At 40.1% G+C, this 20,156-nt stretch overlaps 1 protein-coding gene across 3 annotated transcripts in view; it reads left to right on the forward strand.

Annotated features, from left to right (window-relative positions):
* Positions 1-20,156, forward strand: part of ARHGEF3 (Rho guanine nucleotide exchange factor 3) — a 254,116-nt gene that overhangs the window by 80,581 nt on the left and 153,379 nt on the right. The gene's annotated exons all lie outside the window — the stretch shown is intronic.

The raw sequence follows: 20,156 nt of genomic DNA on the forward strand, positions 1-20,156 counted from the left end.
TACTGTGGGGCATCTATCAGCACCTGTGTCCAGCACAGAGGGGTGAAGGTGGATGAGGTGGCACAATATTAACAACATAGGGGAAAGAATGCAAGCCAAATTAGGGAAAGAACAGGGTAAAGAATATTTATGGAAGTTAGATGTACTCAAGTCAGCAGTGCCTGATGAAATTCATCCTAGGGTACTTAAGGAACTAGCTGAAGCAATCTTGGAACCATTAGCAATTATCTTCAAGAACTTCATGGACGATGGGTGAGGTCGCAGAAGCAGTAAATGTGATGTATGTTGATTTTAGTAATAGCCTCAGAACATTCCCATAAACAAGCTAGGAAAATGTGGTCTAGATGAAATTATTATAAAGTGGGTGTACAACTGGTTGAAAGACCATAGTCAGAGTAGTTATCAATTGTTCATTGTCAAGCTGGGAGGGCGTATGTAGTAGGGTCCTGCAGAGCTCAGTCAGTCAGATACTATTCAGTATTTTCATTAATGACTTGGATAATGGAGTGGAGAGTATACTTACAAAATTTTCAGATGATAGCAAGATGGGAGGAGTTGCAAGTGCTTTGGAGGACAGAATTAGAATTTAAAACGACCTTGACAAATTAGAGAAGTGGTCTGAAATCATTAAGATGAAATTCAATAAAGACAAGGGCCAAGTACTTTACTTAGGAAGGAAAAATCAAATGTATAACTACAAAATGAGGAACAACTGGCTTGGTGTTAGTACTTTTGAAAAGAATATGGGAGTTTATAGTGGATCACAAATTGAATGAGTCAACAGTGTGATGCACTTGCGAAAAATGCTAATATTCTGGGATGTATTAAAAAGAGTGTTGTACATAAGAAATGGAAGGTAATTGTCCCACTCCACTCAGCACTGGTGAGGCCTCAGCTGGAGTACTGTTGCCAGTTCTGTGCACCACACTTTAGGAAAGATGAGCACAAATTGGAGAGAGTCCAAAGAAGAGCAACAAAAATGATAAAAGGTTTAGAAAATTTGACCTGTGATGAAAGGTTAAAAAAACTGGGCATGTTTAGTCTTGAGAAGAGAGGATTGAGGGGGGACCTGTTAAGTTTTCATTTACATTAAGAACTATTACAAAGAAGACGGTGATCGGTTGTTCTCCATGTTCACTGAAAGAGGGATAAAAAGTAATGGGCCTAATCTGCAGCAAGGGAGATTTAGCTTGGATATTAGGAAACATTTTCTAACTATAAGGATAGTTAAGCTCTAGAATAGGCATCACTGGAGGTTTTTAAGAACAGATTGGATGGGATGGTCTAAGTTGATTTGGTCCTGCCTCAGTGCAGCCGGCTGGACCTGATATCCTCTGCAGGTCTCTTCAAACCCCTACATTTCTATGATTCTACTTCTATCTTTTTGTTTTTTTCTTGATGATTATACCACCTCCATCTACTAATGGACCAATATTGTTGTTAGTATTCTTTTTCTTCCTAATATACGTTAAAAAAACTCCTTATTGTCCTTAACTCTGCTGGCCATAGATTTCTCCTTCTGTCCTTTTGCTTCCTTTATCAATTTTCTACAATTCCTACCTTTTGATTTATATTCATTACTATTAACTTCCCATTTCTTCCATTTGTTATATATCTATATCTGTGTGTATCTATGTGTAAAATATATATACACATATATTTACTGCCCCTCTAGGCCAGGTTGGTTTTTTAACTAATAAGGCCTTCTTTCTTGATTTGTGGGATTGTAGATTTTGGGATATTTTTGAGCATCCAGTAAAGTGTTTTTAAACAATTTCCAATTAGCATTCATATTTTTTCTGTTCAAATTTTTCCTCACTGCTGATTTAACTCACAATTGTCAGCTTTGTGAAATTTACCCTTTAAAGGAACCTAGTATAAACACTACTGAACTTTATTCTGTTTGCACATAACAAATGTGATCAAGTAATGATCACTTGTACCTAAGCTACCACTAGTTTTTAGTTCTGTGATCAATTCTTCTTTATCTGTCAAGATGAGGTCTAATATGCAATTGCCCTATGTTGGATGCTACACTTTCTGAGTTAGGAAATTGTCATCTATAATATTTAGACATTCCAAGGAAGGTTTAGTACTGGCAACAAGAGACCCCAAGCATTTTGTAGTGGTAATTTTTCACAAAACCTATACAAGAATGCAGTTACAGAAACAAATATTAATTCCTTGGAAAAGTTTGGACCAATTACCTTAAAGGGTCAAGGAAGAACCTGCATCAGTAGCCCACCCGACTTGTCTGGACACTTAAATACACTGACAAGTGACCACTGGACAAGAGAGCCAAATTTCATTCAGCATTTGCAACTCTTTGGCATCAGCTTTGCTTTGATGGATGGAAAAAGTGTGTTCAGAAAAGCTTAGTGAGCTGACTTCAGGTCAATAAGGTTTTGGTACAGATGGTGAATAATAAAAATAAATGTTGATATCTTTTCTAACAGGACTACAATTCTAACTGGATAAAAAGAAGAGTTGAATTAATGTTAATGACAGAACAGTGAGTTTGGTGCTGTCACACTTGGGCATGACAAACAAATCTCTGAGGAGCTCTTGAAATTTGTTCACTGCTGATGATTTGTTGAAAACTTATATAGTATGTCATCTAGAAATGGCATAAAAGATGATTTCAACAGCCCCAAAGCCACGAGGACAACCAAAAGTGGCAAAGGAATGAAATGAAAACATTGTGCTCACTTCCCAATCTTCATTTGACAGTTTGATAGTTTAAAATGTCTGTCTGGTATTGAGAAAAATGGGTCTGTTTAAAGCATCAATCAGCATACACCAACACAAACCTCAAAGTGAGATAAGGAGGGCCTGGATGTTAAACATTTACCAAGGGAAACTCCTCTTCATTTCTTGTAGTTGCATTAATTTATTTTATCAGGGGAAACTTTTTTTCCCCACCTATGCTGATAGCAATCAATTTGAGCCCTGTATATAGAGATCAACAAATCTTCATATGTCTGTTTCTTAATGGGAAGTTCCGCGACTAAAACAGTCATATAGTACCACTAAACTTAGTGATGCTGTGTGTGTAACCGGCAAAGAGTAGCCGGTGCCCTACACTGAACCTGATGACATTTCTTGTTCTGTCTATCCTGTAATACAATAACTTTAGAATACTGCACCCAGTCATTTCCAAAACTTCAGGCATCAGCGGGCTGAACCCTATGTATTTTGGTGAAAGTAAAAAAAACTGGTGCTGCAGACAGAGGAATCTTTCTGGCGCTCCCTGCTAGTGCCTATACATATCAGAGGCAGTAGTTTAACTTGCTCTGTGGGAAGAGTTTGTAGCCAGGAGTCTAATAGACATGAGGGTATTAGAGGGAAGGAGAAATATGGACCTGGAGGGAGCAGAGGAAAAAGTAGGGGTAGAGGGAAGCAGCAGAGACCAAAGGGATGAGGAAGTGGTGGGGGAAGCTGTGAGAGGGGTCCACGATGATTTAAAATGGAGAGCATAGACTGTAGACTAGACTCTGGATGATTATTTGAATAATGTAAAAACAAAATACAGACAATGTGATGATTTGGTGAAACTTTCTGTACAACTTATAGGTTCTGGTTGATAGTATAAAGTTATTCTTATGAAGTTGATGTATTTTTTTGAATACCTGTAGTGGATTTCATCCTTGCTGATATGGGCTGTTTTTGTCATGTACTTTCCAGATCAGGTACAATGGTGGGAGTGGGGAGAGGAATAGAGGGGTCAGCACTAGTTCCAGGGGTTGGGCAATTGGACTGTGAGGTCTTAGGTCTTGGCAGGGGGTCCTAGATAGAGGATCTGCAGCTCAAGAGTGTGCTTAAAGAACCCAAGCCAAGAGCAGTGCCTGGACATGGTTCAGACTCTGGTGGCTCAAAGCACACTGAGTCAGCAGTTGAATCCCTCACAGCAATTTGAATGTCCAAGATGGGGGGAGCTCAACTAGATTTGAGACAAATGGGTTTGATATGGAGAAGTTACTAGAAGACCAACGGGGAAAAAAAAGTTGCCTGGTCAGTGAGGAATGGTGGGTTTGTGGGAATGATTGGAAAGGACCATCATTTCACCCCTGCTTATCACTGAGATAGGCATGTCTATTCTGTTCAACAAAAAACAATTACAATCTTCTGCAATATTACATTGTTGGTTTTTCTCTCTTCCTTTCCCTACACACCCAAATTGGCTGAAAAACCTCACTGCTAAAATCAAATAAAAAAATGAATAGTGAAATCTAAACCAACATTTCTGCTTGAAATATTTTTAGAGGTATGTGTTTGGTGTGCAGTTGCCTGAAGATTGGAGATAATTTACTGCAGCGCGGTTTCTCTTTATTTCCTCCTTTTTGTTCCATTTCCTTTTTAGTTTTACAAAGTATTTAGCTAACCAAGCTGCAGATGCTCCCACCTGTGAGCAAAGCCAGTATAATTTATTAGATGCCTGACATAAAAATGTGCTAAACATACTGAGGTCAGTTTTAGATGCATAAGCAGTTTCTCTGCTATCCTGATCTCAAGTCTGTGGGGGGAAAAGGTAGCTTGCATGCCAAATGAGATAAATTCCACAATTCTCAGACTGTATTTACAAAAAGTATTTACAATACTTGCACATGTATTTTGTGCAAGTTGGCTGACTTCAATTATTCCTATAATGAAACAAATCTAAGCAGGGTAAAAGTTAGTAAGAAAGAAAGAAAAGTTTTTCTTAGCTCTGATTGGCAGGTTAGTTACATAAAAGAACTTTTCAATAAAAAGTAGCCACCTACATCTCCTACGCTCCTGGATTCCTATAGCAAGTTAACACTTGATTGCACTTAATGCATTTATCTATTGGTTTTTATCTCTTTGACTAAACAACAATAATAAGACTGTTAATAGGAGCAAAATTCAAGTAATATCAGACTGGTCTCACTTGAGATTAAATTGGAGTAAAATTATATGCTGGTGATTCCAATTTGAAAGTGCTACAGTGCCCTGTTATTCCCTAAAAAGCACAGGAGTACTTGTGGCACCTTAGAGACTAACAAATTTATTAGAGCATATGCTTTCGTGGGCTACTGCCCACTTCTTCGGATGCATCACACCCAGGAGTTATGTGGGTTACATACTTCCCCTAGCTGAGCAAGTGCATCCCGAGCATCGGAGACTTCCCAGTTGAAATCCCAGACAAGCCCCCACTTGTAACACCGACAGACCCCGGTCGTCGGTGGGCAGGATCGAACCTGGGACCTCTGGAACTATATCCAGTGGCTATAGTAGACTTAGATTATCAGAAAGCCTTTGACAAGGTTCCTCACCAAAGGCTCTTAACCAAAGTAAGCTTTCATGGGATAAGAGGGAAGGTCCTCTCCTGGTCTGATAACTGCTTAAAAGATAGGAAACAAAGGGTAGGAATAAATGGTCGGTTTTCAGAATGGAGAGAGGTAAGTAGTGGTGTCCCCCAGTCCTATTCAACATATTCATAAATGATCTGGAAAAAGAGGTAAATAGTGAGGTGGCAAAATTTGCAGATGATACAAAACTACTCAAGATAGTTACTGTAAGTCACAGACAGACTGCGAAGAGATACAAAAGGATCTCATAAAACTGGGTGTCTGGGCAACAAAATGGCAGATGAAATTCAATGTTGAAAAATACAAAGTAATGCAGATTGGAAAACATAATCCCAACTATACATATAAAATGATGGGGTCTAAATTAGATGTTACCACTCAAGAAAAAGATCTTGGAATGATTGTGAATAGTTCTCTGAAAACATCCACTCAATGTGTAGTGACAGTCAAAAAAGCGAACAGAATGTTGGAATTTATTAAGAAAGGGATAGGTAATAAGACAAAAAATATCATATTGCCTCTATATAAATCCCTGGTACACCCACATCTTGAATACTGAGTGCAGATGTGGTTGCCCCATCTCAAAAAAGATTTATAGGAATTGGAAAATGTTCAGAAAAGGGCAACAAAAATGATTAGGGGTATGGAACGGCTTCCATATGAGGAGAGATTAATAAGACTGGGACTTTTCATCTTGGAAAAGAGACGACTAAGGGGGGATGTGATAGAGGTCATGATAGAGGATATAAATTAATGACTGGTGTGGAGAAAGTAAACAAGGAAGTGTTATTTACTCCTTGTCATAGCACAAGAACTTGGGGGCACCCAATGAAATTAAGAGGCAGCAGGTTTAAACAAACAAAAGGAAGTATTTCTTCACATAATGCACAGTCAACCTGTGGAACTCTTTGCCAGAGGATGTTGTGAAGGCCAAGATTACAACAGGGTTCAAAAAAGAACTAGATAAATTCATGGAAGATAGGTCCATCAATGGCTATTTGCTAGGATGGTAGGGATGGTGTCCCTAGCTTCTGTTTGCCAGAAGCTGGGAATGAGCGACAGGGAATGGATCACTTGATGATTACCTGTTCATTCCCTCTGGGGCACCTGGCATTGTCTACTGTCAGAAGACAGGATACTGGGCTAGATGGACCTTTGGTCTGACCCAGTATGGCCGTTCTTATGGAGCTAAATGCACGAACCAGGGCCGCCCAGAGGATTCAGGGGGCCTGGGGTCTTCCCGGAGTGGGAGGACCCCCCGCCGCCGAATTGCTGCCGAAGATCTGCAGCGGAAGAAGCTCCAGGGGCCCAGGCCCCATGAGAGTTTTCCGGGGCCCTCAGAGTGAGTGAAGGACCCCGCTCCAGGGGCCCCGGAAAACTCTCGTGGGGCCCGGGGCCTGGGGCAAATTGCCCCACTTGCTTCCCCGCTCCCCCCCCCCAAGGCAGCCCTGGCATGAACCTCTACTACATGAGTTAAAAGCCACATAGCCTTTAGTTAAGGCTGTAGAGCAGACTCATTAATCTCTCTCTAAGTGGTCTCGGTGCCACTAGATGGGACAGAACACCATACCCAGGAGGTGTGTGGGTTACACTGTCTTTCTAGGGGCCTTTCTAGGGGATCCTTTAGGATTTGTCTACACAGGGAAATTGACCAACATAACTATAGTGGAATAATTAATAATTAGCAGCTCCCCTATAAGCTTTAACTTGAGCTGCTAACTCAAGTTAAAAGATGAGTTGCCGGGTCTTTGTTTCTATTTTAATCCTGGTTAGCTAACTTGAGTTATGAACACACTTTTTTTACAGTGTAGGCATAAAATAAGACCTGCTGCACTGACATTTAAGCACTCTTGGGGAGACATGCTCTGCACTTAGGGCCCAGCACAGAGATGGAGTTTCCCCAAAGTATTATGTAGTGTGGAGAAGCTTCATCGGTGATTATTGAAAGAGACATATCAGTGGGACCTGGAGGATTGTTTTTCATTTTTGCTAGCAGACAGAATGCACATGGTCCTTTGCTCTCGTGATGGAAGAAGCCAAACAAACTCTTTTTCTCTCTACCACCCACATGTGCTAATTAGGTGCATCACGTAACTGTAAAATGCAACCGAGGAAACATTTTAAAGAGCATTAGGCTGTTTTGGAAGAACAACTTTCGCTTCCTTATTTCTGATAACCTGAATTTCCCTTTGGGCAGAACAAATGGGTCACCGAATGCTTGTGTTTACAAGGTAACTGTAATAGAGACGATGGTTACACATCTGCCTTGCACAACAAACTGTTTACAGACCTGGTGATTAGAGCTGTAATTGCAGTACATAGATAAACTAGACACTAGTTTTCATTTAGAAAAGTATGGGTCTTGATATCTGCCTTCTTAATCTATGGAAGGAGTTTTAATTTTTTTAATTTGTTGTTGGTTTTTGTTGTTCAACAATCTAATAGACTTATTGTTGATTACTCACTAGACTAATTTCTACTGGAACAGAAAGGTTTATGTTGGCAAACGAGGGGAGATACTATCAGAAATTCATTGTGTGGCATTTGCGTAACTGGATAGCAAAGTCAGTTCCAAAACACATATTAGATTAGCTGTACTTTTTAATATATACACTGAACTGGGAAAAAAAAAGCAGTTCACTGTGACAAATTACAGACAATGTTGAAATTAATAATGCATAATTCCAAACTGATGTGTTGATTCAACACATTTTAGTTACCATGATAATCCCACTGTATCCAACAAAGTATCATATGAATAATTACCTTCAGCCAGGACATTTTTTTTAAGTCTGAGCAGAATATTGTTAGTTTGCAAACACATTTACTGTTCAAGTCTGTGATTAATCAGCTAGTGAGATCCTTTTTCCTTTCATAAAATCTTTGTGAATGCTTTGGTCTATTGAGATAAAGAATAATCTTTAAACCCTTTGTCTTACAGTAGTTTATTATGCATCTGATAGCCAAAATGGCACATAAAGTTGATTGTAATTGTTAATGATAACTAAAGAGTTCTACAATGCTGAGGTGGCTGTAGTATTATCAGTGAATGCTGCCTGTCAATGTTTGTTTATGGAGGGTTTCTTAATGCATCTAAGGATTAAGTACATAAAACCATTAATGAGCCTAATACACACATTTACTCCATAGCCCAGTAAAAGTATTGTTTCCAGGTTAAAAACATAAAACCGGCCATACTGGGTCAGACCAATGGTCCATCTAGCCCAGTATCCTGTCTTCTGACAGTGGCTAATACCAGGAGTTTCAGAGGGAATGAACGGAATAGGTAATCATCAGGTGATTCATCCCCCGTCGCCCATTCCCAGTTTCTGGCAAACAGAGGCTAGGGTCTGGGGCAGCAGGTTTGTATAATTTTTGGTGGTACCCAGAATGGGTCCAAGTCTCATTCCCCCCCACACACACACCTGCCTTGTAAGCTGATATATATATATTTTTAAATAATGTAAAAATGGACTGGAAACAGTAAGTGTTTAACAGTTTCCCTATATTGCACAATATCACTATCATAAGAAAAATGTATTTAACTAAGAATATCAACTTTATTAACTCTTTTGAATACGGAAACAACAAAGCACTCTTGGATCAATAACCCTCAAAAGCAAATACTTTCTAAAATTAAAACAAAATGTAGCCCCTTCTTTTGCGATGTTCTTCAGGAGGCAGCAAACACTTTTTGTTGTTGTTCGGTGGGGGAGGGGGCTGTCCCTTGCCCAGTGTGGGGCTGGAGCGGTGACTGCGGGGGATGGTGGGGGCAGGGTGTCATGACACTCATCCAAGCCACAGCTGCTCAGGTCCAGGAAGCCCCCTCGCCTCCCCTGTGATGGGTGGCGGGGGAGAGGGAGCTGCCATCACATGTGCGCCTCCTCCCCTGCTTCTGCCCCTCACCATAGCCTCACTGGGGGTGGGGGATGGACCTGCCCCTTGCCAAGTTTGGTGGTGTGTGCGGGCGGGGTGGGGGCAGGGTGTCATGAGTCTGACACTCACCCAAGCCTCAGCTGCTCAGGTCGAGACTCCAGGAAGCCCCCTTGGAGTCGGAGTCGTCTCCCGGTGGGTACTGGGGGTAGGGGCTGCCATCACGTGTGCGCCTCCACCCCTTCTCCGTCCACAGGCGCAGCAGCCGCCGCTGGTGCTGCTCCCTTTGTTGTACCCAGCAGCGGCTGGCAAGGGAGTGCAGTGCAGAGTGGCAGGGCAGCTGCACGCTGCCCAGGGCGCAGGCAGGGACGCTCTGGGGGAGGCATGCGGGAGCAGCAGGCAGGGCCGGGGGAGGCACGAAGGGGCAGCAGGTGGGGCCAGGGGTCTGGGCCCTGAATATTGGAGCACGGGCACTACGGGCCCATATAACTCGCCGCCCCTGGCTAGGAACACTTCAGAGCATGGTTTTGCATCTCTGCCTATCCTGCCTAATAGCCACTGATAGGCGTATCCTCCATGAATTTATCCAGTTCTTTTTTGAACCAGATTATATGCTTGGCCTTCACAACATCCTCTGGCGAAGAGTTCCTGAGGTTGACTGTGTGTTGTGTGAAGAAATACTTCCTTTTGTTTGTTTTAGACCTGCTGCCTGTTAATTTCATTTGGTGACCCCTAGTTCTTGTGTTATCAGAAGGAATAAATAACACTTCCTTATTTACTTTCTCCACACCAGTTATGATTTTATAAACCTTTATCATAACCCCTCTTAGTCATCTTTTTTCCAAGCTGAAAAGTCCAAGTCTTATTAATCTCTCCTCATATGGAAGCTGCTCCATACCCCTGATCATTTTTGTTGCCCTTTTCTAACCTTTTCCAATTCCAATCTGTCTTTTTTGAGACGGGGCGACCACATCTGCACATAGTATTCAAGATGTGAGCGTACTATGGATTTCTATAGAGGCAATATGATATATTCTGTCTTCTTATCTATCCCTTTCTTAATGATTCCCAACATTCTGTTCACTTTTCTGACTGCCGCTGCATACTGAGTTGATGTTTTCAGAGAACTATCCAGAATGACTCCAACATCTTTTTCTTGTATGGCAACAGCTGATTTAGACCCCATCATTTTATATGTATAGTTGGGATTATGTTTTCCAATGTGCATTACCAACATTGAATTTCATCTGCCATTTTGTTGCCCAGTCACCCGGTTTTATGAGATCTCTTTGTAACTCTTCACAGTCTGCTTTGGACTTAACTATCTTGAGTAGTATCTGCAAATTTTGCTACCTCACTGTTTACTCCTTTTTCCAGATCATTTATGAATATGTTGAATAGGACTGGTCCCAGTACAGACCCCTGGGGGACACCACTGTTTACCTCTCTCCATTTTGAAAACTGACCATTTATTTCTACCCTTCATTTCCTGTCTTTTAACCAGTTACTGATGCATAAGAGGACCTTCCCTCTTATCCCATGACTGCTTACTTTGGTTAAGAGCCTTTGGTGAGGGACTTTGTCCAAGGTTTTTGAAAATCTAAGTACACTATAACCATTGGATCACCCTTGCCCACATGGTTGGTGACCCCCTCAAAGAATTCTAGTAGATTGGTGAGGCATGATTTCCCTTTACAAAAACCATGTTGACTCTTCCCCATCAAATCTAATTACAGATCTAATTACAGATGTTCATTAATTACATCCAAGTTCTTTTATAAGTATAAAAGCCCTTTTAGACTGTAAGCACCTCAGAGCTGGAATTGTCTTTTGTTATGTGTTTGTACAGTGCCTAGCACAATAGAGTCCTGATATAATTGGGGTCCATAGAGACACTGTTATACAAATATGAATATAAACTTCATATGAAAACATAGGGATAGCCTCTTGTTTTATTGATATTCAGTTACTTGATGTAATGTTTTTCTTTTAGTTCTGTTCATAAAGAAAAAAGTATTGTCTTCTATCCCTTTAAGAAGGTTGTCTTGGTATGTTGCATTATCTATTTTGGGTGAAAAGAACAAGGAGTACTTGTGGCCCCTTAGAGACTAACAAATTTATTTGGGCATAAGCTTTTGTGGGCTAAAACCCACTTCATCAGGTGTGCAGTTTTCTCTTCGACAGACATTGCTTGTAACTATCTCATGAACCTTTTAAAACGCTTTTAAAATGCTTTGTAATGAGGTTTACTTTTGTCTTGGGTGTGGCTTGTTATTTATAGTAAAAATGTTCCATACGCACTATAAACCTGTCACCCCTTCTATTTTGCACATACAAAGGATACTAACCTTTTGAAACAACATGTGATACAGCAGATAGATCTAGATGACACCCTCCCAATTTAAGTGCCATGTTCTGTTATATAACAGATTTCCTGTCTTTAATTATAGATAGGGTGTTACCTAGTGCTCCACTGTTATTACTGCTATTTTCTTTGTTCAATAGCAGATGAACTTGACCTCTCTTCAGTTTAACTCAAACTGAACTCTGTCCATTTCTTGGTGTGGGTTTGTTTTTTTTCCTTTGATGGCTACTCTTTGAGAACATTGTGTGGTAAGACATTGTCACGACTAATTCCACCCCTGTGACTTTGTTCCAGGAACTTGCATTGAAATGGTTAAAACTAAAAAAATGACTCAAATACAGGTCATTTAAAAGTTGAACTTTATTCTTCTTGGTTTGCAAATTTAAACTTTCTTATGACTTAGCTTAGTAACAATGTGTTATAACCTATTTTTAGACTTATAATTATATATTAGAAAAACTGGTAGTCAGGGATGTGTCAGAGGAACGTTGGTGTTACTGGAGCCTGTTTAAAGATGCAATATTAACACCCACCTTGCCTTTCTTACCAAATTGAAAAAGTTTGATGACTTGGTTGCCAGTGCCACCATTATAAATAAGACCTACCCAATCCATTGATGTCACTGGTCAATCACAATTTAGGTACTTCCAAAGTTTGTCTCTTCCCTTCTTCAACTGCCTCTTCCATTCTCCAGTTCAATTGTTTCTTCCTCTCTTAGGCCAGTTTCAGACTTGGTGGCTCCTGCTTAATGCTATGACTACACAGTGAATTTTTAAACAAAAGGAATTGGGAGGGAAACTTTATTCATCATAGATAACACATTTTTAAAAGGCTGCAAGTACACCATTTGCAGAAACACTTCAGAAGCATTTCTGTGTTGCCAATGCTGGTGTGTTACCTCCACTGCCTCTCCATGGGAAGTTCCACAGGTTCCATTTTGAGGAAGACCGATTTTACTGTGACAGAATACTCAACATAATGCTGTAAGGACCAGTACAGAAAAGAAGTGTAAATTGAAATGATCTCAAACTTACTATTTTTGCATTCATTGTTAAAAACAGTTTGAGGAGAGGGTCAGTGGATTTTAGATATCTCCCATGTTTGCTATAAGCTTATTCCCAAGAGAGTTGGGCTTTTGAAGAAAACTCATTTTGGAAACAGTTCAAGGAAAATAATATTTTTAAGTCCTGGTTTTTCTGGGTGGGTAAGAATGTTACTCCTCAGAAGATCTTGAGTAGGAGTACAAAGGTTATTTGACCTCTATATTTGGCACTAGTTCTACCCCTGCTGGAATACTCTGTCCACAATTCAAGAAGGACGTTGATAATTTGGAAGAGGGTTCAGAGAAGAGCCACAAGAATGATTAAAGGATTAGAAGACCTGCCTTGTAGTGACAGACTCAGGGAGCTCAATCTATTTATCTTAACAAAGAAGGTTAAAGGGTGACTTAATTACAGACTGTAAGTATGCACATGGGGAGCAAATATTTAATAATGAGCTCCTCCGTCTGTCAGAGAAAGGTATAACATGATCCAACAGCTGGAAATTGAAGCTTGACAAATTCAGACTAGATATAAGGTGTTAATTATTAACATTGAGAACAATGTACCAATGGTCATGGTGGTTTCTCCATCACAATTTTAAAATCAAGATTTTAGATTTTTTTTTTTAAGGTCTGATCTAAGAATTATTTTGGGGAAGTTCTTTGGCCTGTATTATACAGAAGGTCAGACTAGAAGATCACAGTAGTCTCTTCTGATCTTGGAATATCTGAATCTGGAATTTGCCTTAGGTAAACTTAGAAGCCTAGTAAATGTCTACAAAATGAACACTTAATACTGAAAAAATTAGGTTTATCTTTCCGTAAATCAATATCCTCTTCAAAAGTGTTGCTGAAAGAGTCCACTTACAAAGCTAACAAAAGCAGAACAGAAATCAATGTGCCGTCACTTATGGCCCTCCCACATTTCCCTTGTTTTTGATATGGTTTTATTACTTCGCTGTACTATTTTGTGGCTATGGAGAGTTGCTAAACCTTTGTTGATAACATGAAAGCCAACTTATTTCATGTTTAAACTGCTTTTCAGCTTGATTCTTGTACTGAACTGCCTTGCTTATTTTATTAGCTTTCATATATTGCACTCTGTTTCAAGTGAATTATAACTTCAAAATTTAAAAAAAGCAAGCAAGATAACATATATAGATACTTCATGTATATTTAACTGAATTGTAATGTCTTGTGAAATGATGAACAAAAACTTTCAAGGTGACTTTATTGAATATCCAGGTTTAACATAATGTGCAGACGCCTACTAGCCAGTGGACAATCTGAAAGATGATAGGTTGCCCCCCCCCCCTCCAAACAAGGTCAGTTCCCCCAGATTCTGGGAAAAGGAAAGAAGCTGGGATTCTTATTCGTGCTTTTCCTGTACCTGGTTTGGTGGTTCCATCTGAAGCCTCTACTCACCTGAGAAGGAGCACTCTCTCTTTTCTGCTACCATATCCCAGAGGCTTGTGTCCTGGGGGATTGGGGATGCCATTACTTTACCCATATCTCCCAACTTCCTGGCTGCTGCAAGGAGGATCCTGTGAGCAGGGCCGGCTCCAGGGTTTTGGCCGCCCCAAGCAGCCAAAACAAACAAACAAACAAAAAAGCCGCGATTGCGATCTGCGGTGGCACTTCGGTGGGAGGTTCTTCGCTCCAAGCGGGAGTGAGGGACCGTCCGCCGAATTGCTGCCGAATAGCTGGACCTACCACCTCTCTCCGAAGTGGCTGCCCCAAGCACCTGCTTGCCAAGCTGGTGCCTGGAGCTGGCCCTGCCTGTGAGTCAAAGCATTTTCATGTTCTCCGGGCTTTTGTTAATAGCTTCAGCGCCTGCCTCTGCTAATGCCCATACTTTTACTAAGTACACCGCTACCTCGATATAACGTGACCCGATATAACATGAATTCGGCTATAACGCGGTAAAGCAGTGCTCCGGGGGATGCGCACTCTGGTGGATCAAAGCAAGTTCAATATAATGCAGTTTCACCTATAATGCGGTAAGATTTTTTGGCTCCCGAGGACAGCGTTATATCAGGGTAGAGGTGTAGTAGTAAAGTGAAATGGACGTGATTCTTTTCAGTTTCTGCACTTTGCTGCAGGGTTCTGAATAGCTCCAGTGAAACAGGCTAGAGTGTCTTTACTCTCACTCTTTTGCTGTTTTGGAAAGTCTGAGTAGCACCAGATGTACACAAGCTGACAGTAGATTGCTTGCTATATCTATATTTTAGGCAATCAAAGCACTTTACAGATTAATAACACCATACGTGTGTGTGTGTGTGTGTGTGTGTGTGTGTGTAAGTATTATACTCATTTTATAAGTGAGGAAACTGACACAGAAGTTTAGAATCTTGCCCAAGACTTCAGAGGGATTTTGATCTTGGACCATTAGTCCATACATATCTCTCCACTTCACTTTCTCTCTCTAACACGCAACTAAACATGACAGGGGTGTATTAACTACTTTTGCCTGCTATTTGGGCAGTATGTTTCTGGGAATTTGTCATGGAATGCTGGTGTTAACTAGTTATATCAAAAGAAAGCTAATGTTCTAGTGCTGCATTCCACTCATCAGCAATTCTAGCTCCACAGGTGATGGGTGAGCTATCTTCATAAGTTTGTGTATCTTGATTTTATCTATTTGTCATTTCTTGAGCTCAAACTTTTGTTGTGTTAGCCCCTTGAAATTTGATTCTGTTCTTTTGTTCCCCTCTTCTTTCACACATGTACACATTTATACAATGTGGGAACTCAAGCCATATTTTCATTCATTGCTGCAGTACATATGGAAGATGTCCCCATGGAAAATGACTAACTTGAATGTCAAGTGGATGCTGTTGGAGCTCATTGACACTGATGACATGCAGCGATCTCAGGTTGACAGATAGCAAGCCATTTGCTGACTAGCTGCAGAAAACATGCAAGAACGGTGACTTACATTGACTTTTGTAGAGTAGGTAAATAGCACTTTGTTCTGTGTTGTCAGCCTGTATTGATTCAGAAACTAACGAACAGGGCTGGCTCTAGGTTTTTTGCCGCCCCAAGCAAAAAAATTTTTGGCCAGGACCCGGGAGGGCAGAGCCGGGGGACTGCCCAGCAGAGGGCTGAGGAGCCGGGGCCCCGCTGCTATGGCCCCGCTGCTGCTGCTGGCCGCCCTGCCGCAGTCCCTAGGTGGCTCGGGCCGCTTCACCCAGCCCCGGCTGCAGCGCTGGTGGGCGGCCACCCTGTGGCACCTGCAGGCGGCTCCGTGCGCCCCGCGGGGCAGCCCCCAGCCCAAGTGTCCCGCGCTCGGAGCCTGCCCGGCCATAAGGTGCGGGCGCTGTTCTCCGATGTGAACCTCAGCGGCCCCAGGGCGCCCCCCCCATGCAGGACGCGCTGCTGCTGTCAGGGCCGGCTCTAGGCTTTTGCCGCCCCAAGGAAAAAAAAAAGACTGTCTGGAATGCCGCCCCTGAAAATGTGCTGCCCCAAGCACGTGCTTGGTTTGCTGGTGCCTGTAGCCGGCCCTGCTAATGAATGGTGGCAGTCTGTTTTAAAAATACCTATGTGAAACAATTTGGTAATTTCAATCCAGTTCCCAATGGACAAATGTCTGTATAACAAAAACCGCCATCAGAAGAGACATATGTTGGCCTTTTTATTGAATCTGCCAATCAGAGTTGCCAAAGATTGAATGGCTGTGAACGCTGAACTACCCCTTTATCCCTTCAGATGATCAGTCCATGTCAGGCTGAGAGACAGTATAGAAGACTTACAGTATCCAGCACTATTAATTCAACACTTTTCATTTGCACTGAAGATATAATAGTCTAATATTTCTTTCTGAAACCTCCTTTCTTTTGTTTTTCTGCAGTGTTCAGTGATTGGGTTGGGTAAGGATAACCTCACTGTTTGAAAAGGGGTAGCAGTGAAAAGCTTTATTTGCAATTACACCGCCATGCGTTCTTTTTTAGGAGTATTTTTCATTGCTGTGCAGTTACCTTGAGCTGAGTCATATGTCTCGGAGGCTATTTTCTGATGGCTTGGGACCTCTCAACTTTTGATACGCATGTGCATATACTTATGTGCTGCTGCAGCTAATTTGCCAGTGTACACATCAGTATGCCTCATGTGTCAAAGCAAAATTGAGACTTATCTACGTTCTGCAAATGCATTTTAGGCTTCAATAGCTTATCCTACAAAATTTCAGTGTACAAACACTGGGACATATGCTATCAGTCTGTGACAGAACTGCATTGGAAGTTATAAATGTGTTTTTGTTTGTTTGTCTTTAAGGCAGAATAACTCTTTCAATACATTTTGGAAATGTAACACTGAATTTCATAAGAAATGTATTGGAACTTAATTTGAAATAATTAAGAATTAGCATATAATTGTAATATAATAATTCAAAACCACAATACATAGTATAACTAGGTTATTCAACTATCAAAGTTACATATTCTCATTTTAATTTGCTGCTGGCTGTATATGCAGCAAAATTTCAAATTTACTCTTTGGCCTTGTATTATACATATATTCATCTCTTTTGTATTATATCAATACATAAAGGAGCACAGATACAGCAAGGTTAAGTGTTTACATATTGTGATCGCCAGGAAGTGGTATAAGGAAATTTGAGTGTTACCAGGAAATGATTTTATAGTCCCTGCCTGCCTACTTCAGGTTTTTTTGCAATTTAACTCCTATAAAATTCATAAGACTTTAAAAAGGTTTGTTCTTTTGAGGATCACAGAAATATTTTAAAAATAGCTTCCCTGATGATTTTACTTAGTTACTTCAGCCTATCTGGTGCAAGGAAAAGCTGGTAATGACTATAAGAATTTAAAATAACAAGGAGAATACATTACATTTAACAGTTTTAAGGTTACTTTGCCATACTACTGCAGTCAGGGAAGTCTTGTTCTGTCCTGTTTCTGGAGTCTTGTCTATCTTGGTTGCTTTTATCTGCATTAAACTGATTTGTGCATGCATCTAGACCTCTTATAATCTTCTTTCATTTTGCAACACTAGACTCTTAAGATGTTTGATCTTTAGCCAGCACTATTCAGTGGGAGCAAATCTACAGTTCACTGATCTACTGTAGAACTGCACTTCACAGAACAGAGTTCTTCCTGCACCAGTTCATTGGTTCAAATAACAAACAGGGTAACTGTGATTTGGCTGAAACGACACATCAGGCATCATTCTTGAGGGGATGTGTAGCAAGCACAAGAGGTCATTTGTGTGACAGAAGCAATTTAATCTACTGGTATTTCTTTTGGTTCAATAATATATGAAGCTGTACCCCAAAGATGAAAAATTTTTGAGATGAAGTTCACATGGAGGATTTACTTAAAATTTAGAAATATTTGCATGTTCCTAAAGATTTCTGTTGAGGGAACTCTCGTTAACAGTGTCAAAAGATTTTTAGAAGGTAATGGGGGGAGAAATTTTGCACAGTTAGTAACTTGCATTTTAGTGTGCAAAATGCTACAATAGTTCATGCTCCTGTAAATAATTATTCTCTACAGTCCACTTTTCAGATTATGTTGTTGAAAGCTTTTCCTACTTTTAGCCTTTGTGTGTGTGTGTGTGTGTGTTTTATATATATATATATAGATAGATAGATATATTTAGGTCTGTTCAAAAATATTTTTCTTAAAATTAAGGTCAGGCTGTGCAAAAGTGACCAGTGATTTTTGGGTGTCTCAATTTCTAGATGCCCAACTTGAGACACCTCAAGGGGACCTGATTTTTTCATAAAGTACTGAACATCACTCCCTGGAAATAAGGCCCCTTTGAGATGTTTCAAATTGGATATCCCAAAACTGAGGTGACTAAAATCACTAGTCATTTTTGAAAGTCTTGGCCTAAATGTCAGAAAACTCCCTATGGCATTTTTTTAAGCTTTCCATTTTTTATTCGTCTATACATCAAAAGGAAAATGAAGCGGTGATTCTCATTTTCAAATGACTTCTTTGCTGATTGATATCAGTTTAGCAGTTTCGTAGCCTGTCTCCTTCCTCTACATTCAGCAGAAGCCTATCATTTAAGCTGATAAAAGATCAAGGTCTTACAGTTAAATGAGGCGCTCTTACCAGTATGTGTCAGTTTTTGTCTTCTTAAAATGTGAAATAAAGTTTAATGGTCCTTAGCTTTCTGCCCAACTCAAATTCTTTTTGATATTCCTGTCTGTTAGAAGTATATAAAGCTCTGAAAACAAGCCTGTATTTGATGTTCTGAGGAAATAAGAAGAAATTAAAATAAGTGGAGTGAAGATGGGGGAGGGGGGCATGGGAAATAAGCAGTATATCACTTGTTAAAAGTAATTTCTTTTAAAAGAAGATGTTTGTCAGAGATAACAAAATATTGTTCGTCAAATGATTTGTCTATTGTTCATCAAATGATCAGTAGAAACAGTATGGTTCAAAGAGCCTACCTTTTAAAAACGATTTTTAACTTTTGCTCATATTAAGTGTATCTGACGCCTTTAAATTTAATTACGTTTAGCCATAACCAAGTTCTCACACTGTTCTCCTTATTTTAGACGTTTGTAGTGTTGGGATATTAACGTTATTATGCTTTAGAACATCTCCAAATTCCATAAGTCATATTCATCAGAATATGATGAAAATCTTAAAAATATAATGAGTCAAATCCTCAGCTGGTATAGATGGGTGTGGCTTCATTGACTCACTTCTGATAGCTTCATGTTTTTGATTTTGAGTTAGCCTTTGAATATAAAACAAGAAAATATTTCACATTAAATGTGTTTTTCCAGAAGACATGATCTTTTCCCTCCCTTTTGATGAGTCATTAAAACAGCAGGATCAGTGGATAGTGGATCCAAATTTGTTCACTTAAATTACATGCAGATGTCCATTGCATGTGTATATTCAATTGGTTGTGTGACCTAAAGAAAGTACACAGAAATACATATACAAATGACACTGAGCAAAATTAGGAGCTGTGTTTTGATAACTTGACAAAAAAATTTCTCAAGGGATTTATCTGCTTAAAGGATATATGATTTTAAATGATAATGTTCTAAACGTTAATGAGGGGCAATGCATGTAATTTTATGCAAATATTGGAAATTTTTATAAAGTAATAGTACATGAACTGAGAGAGCCTGGAGATTTATTGATGAGAATTATTTTTTAAACTGTCTTTCTCCTCTCTCTTCCTACCCAAGAAGAAACTTGTTAGCCTCCAGATGGAAAAACTCTCAAGGAGGTAGTCTGCTGATCTGATCATGAGACTGGGACCTAATCTTGTGAGCCCTTCAAAAGCAGAGCTTCTACTGATGTCAATGTGGGGGAGGGGTGAACGTGCACATGGAGATCTTGCAGGATGAGGGTCACAAGTCTGAAATTTCAAGACTGCTATTCAATTTGCATTTCTGTGTCACTAGGTAGCCTCGGTGTATTATCTGAGACATTAAAAGCAGCAATAGCATAACACAATGTTTTCTTAATACAGTGCAATCACTATTTTCCAAACTCCAGTCAAGTGAAGGTTGTCTGGTTCCCAAAGGAACTGACTGAAATTCTGCTCTTGTGGGTCAACT

Source organism: Malaclemys terrapin, chromosome 7, assembly GCF_027887155.1.
Source record: "Malaclemys terrapin pileata isolate rMalTer1 chromosome 7, rMalTer1.hap1, whole genome shotgun sequence".
NCBI classification, from domain to species: Eukaryota; Metazoa; Chordata; order Testudines; family Emydidae; genus Malaclemys; species Malaclemys terrapin.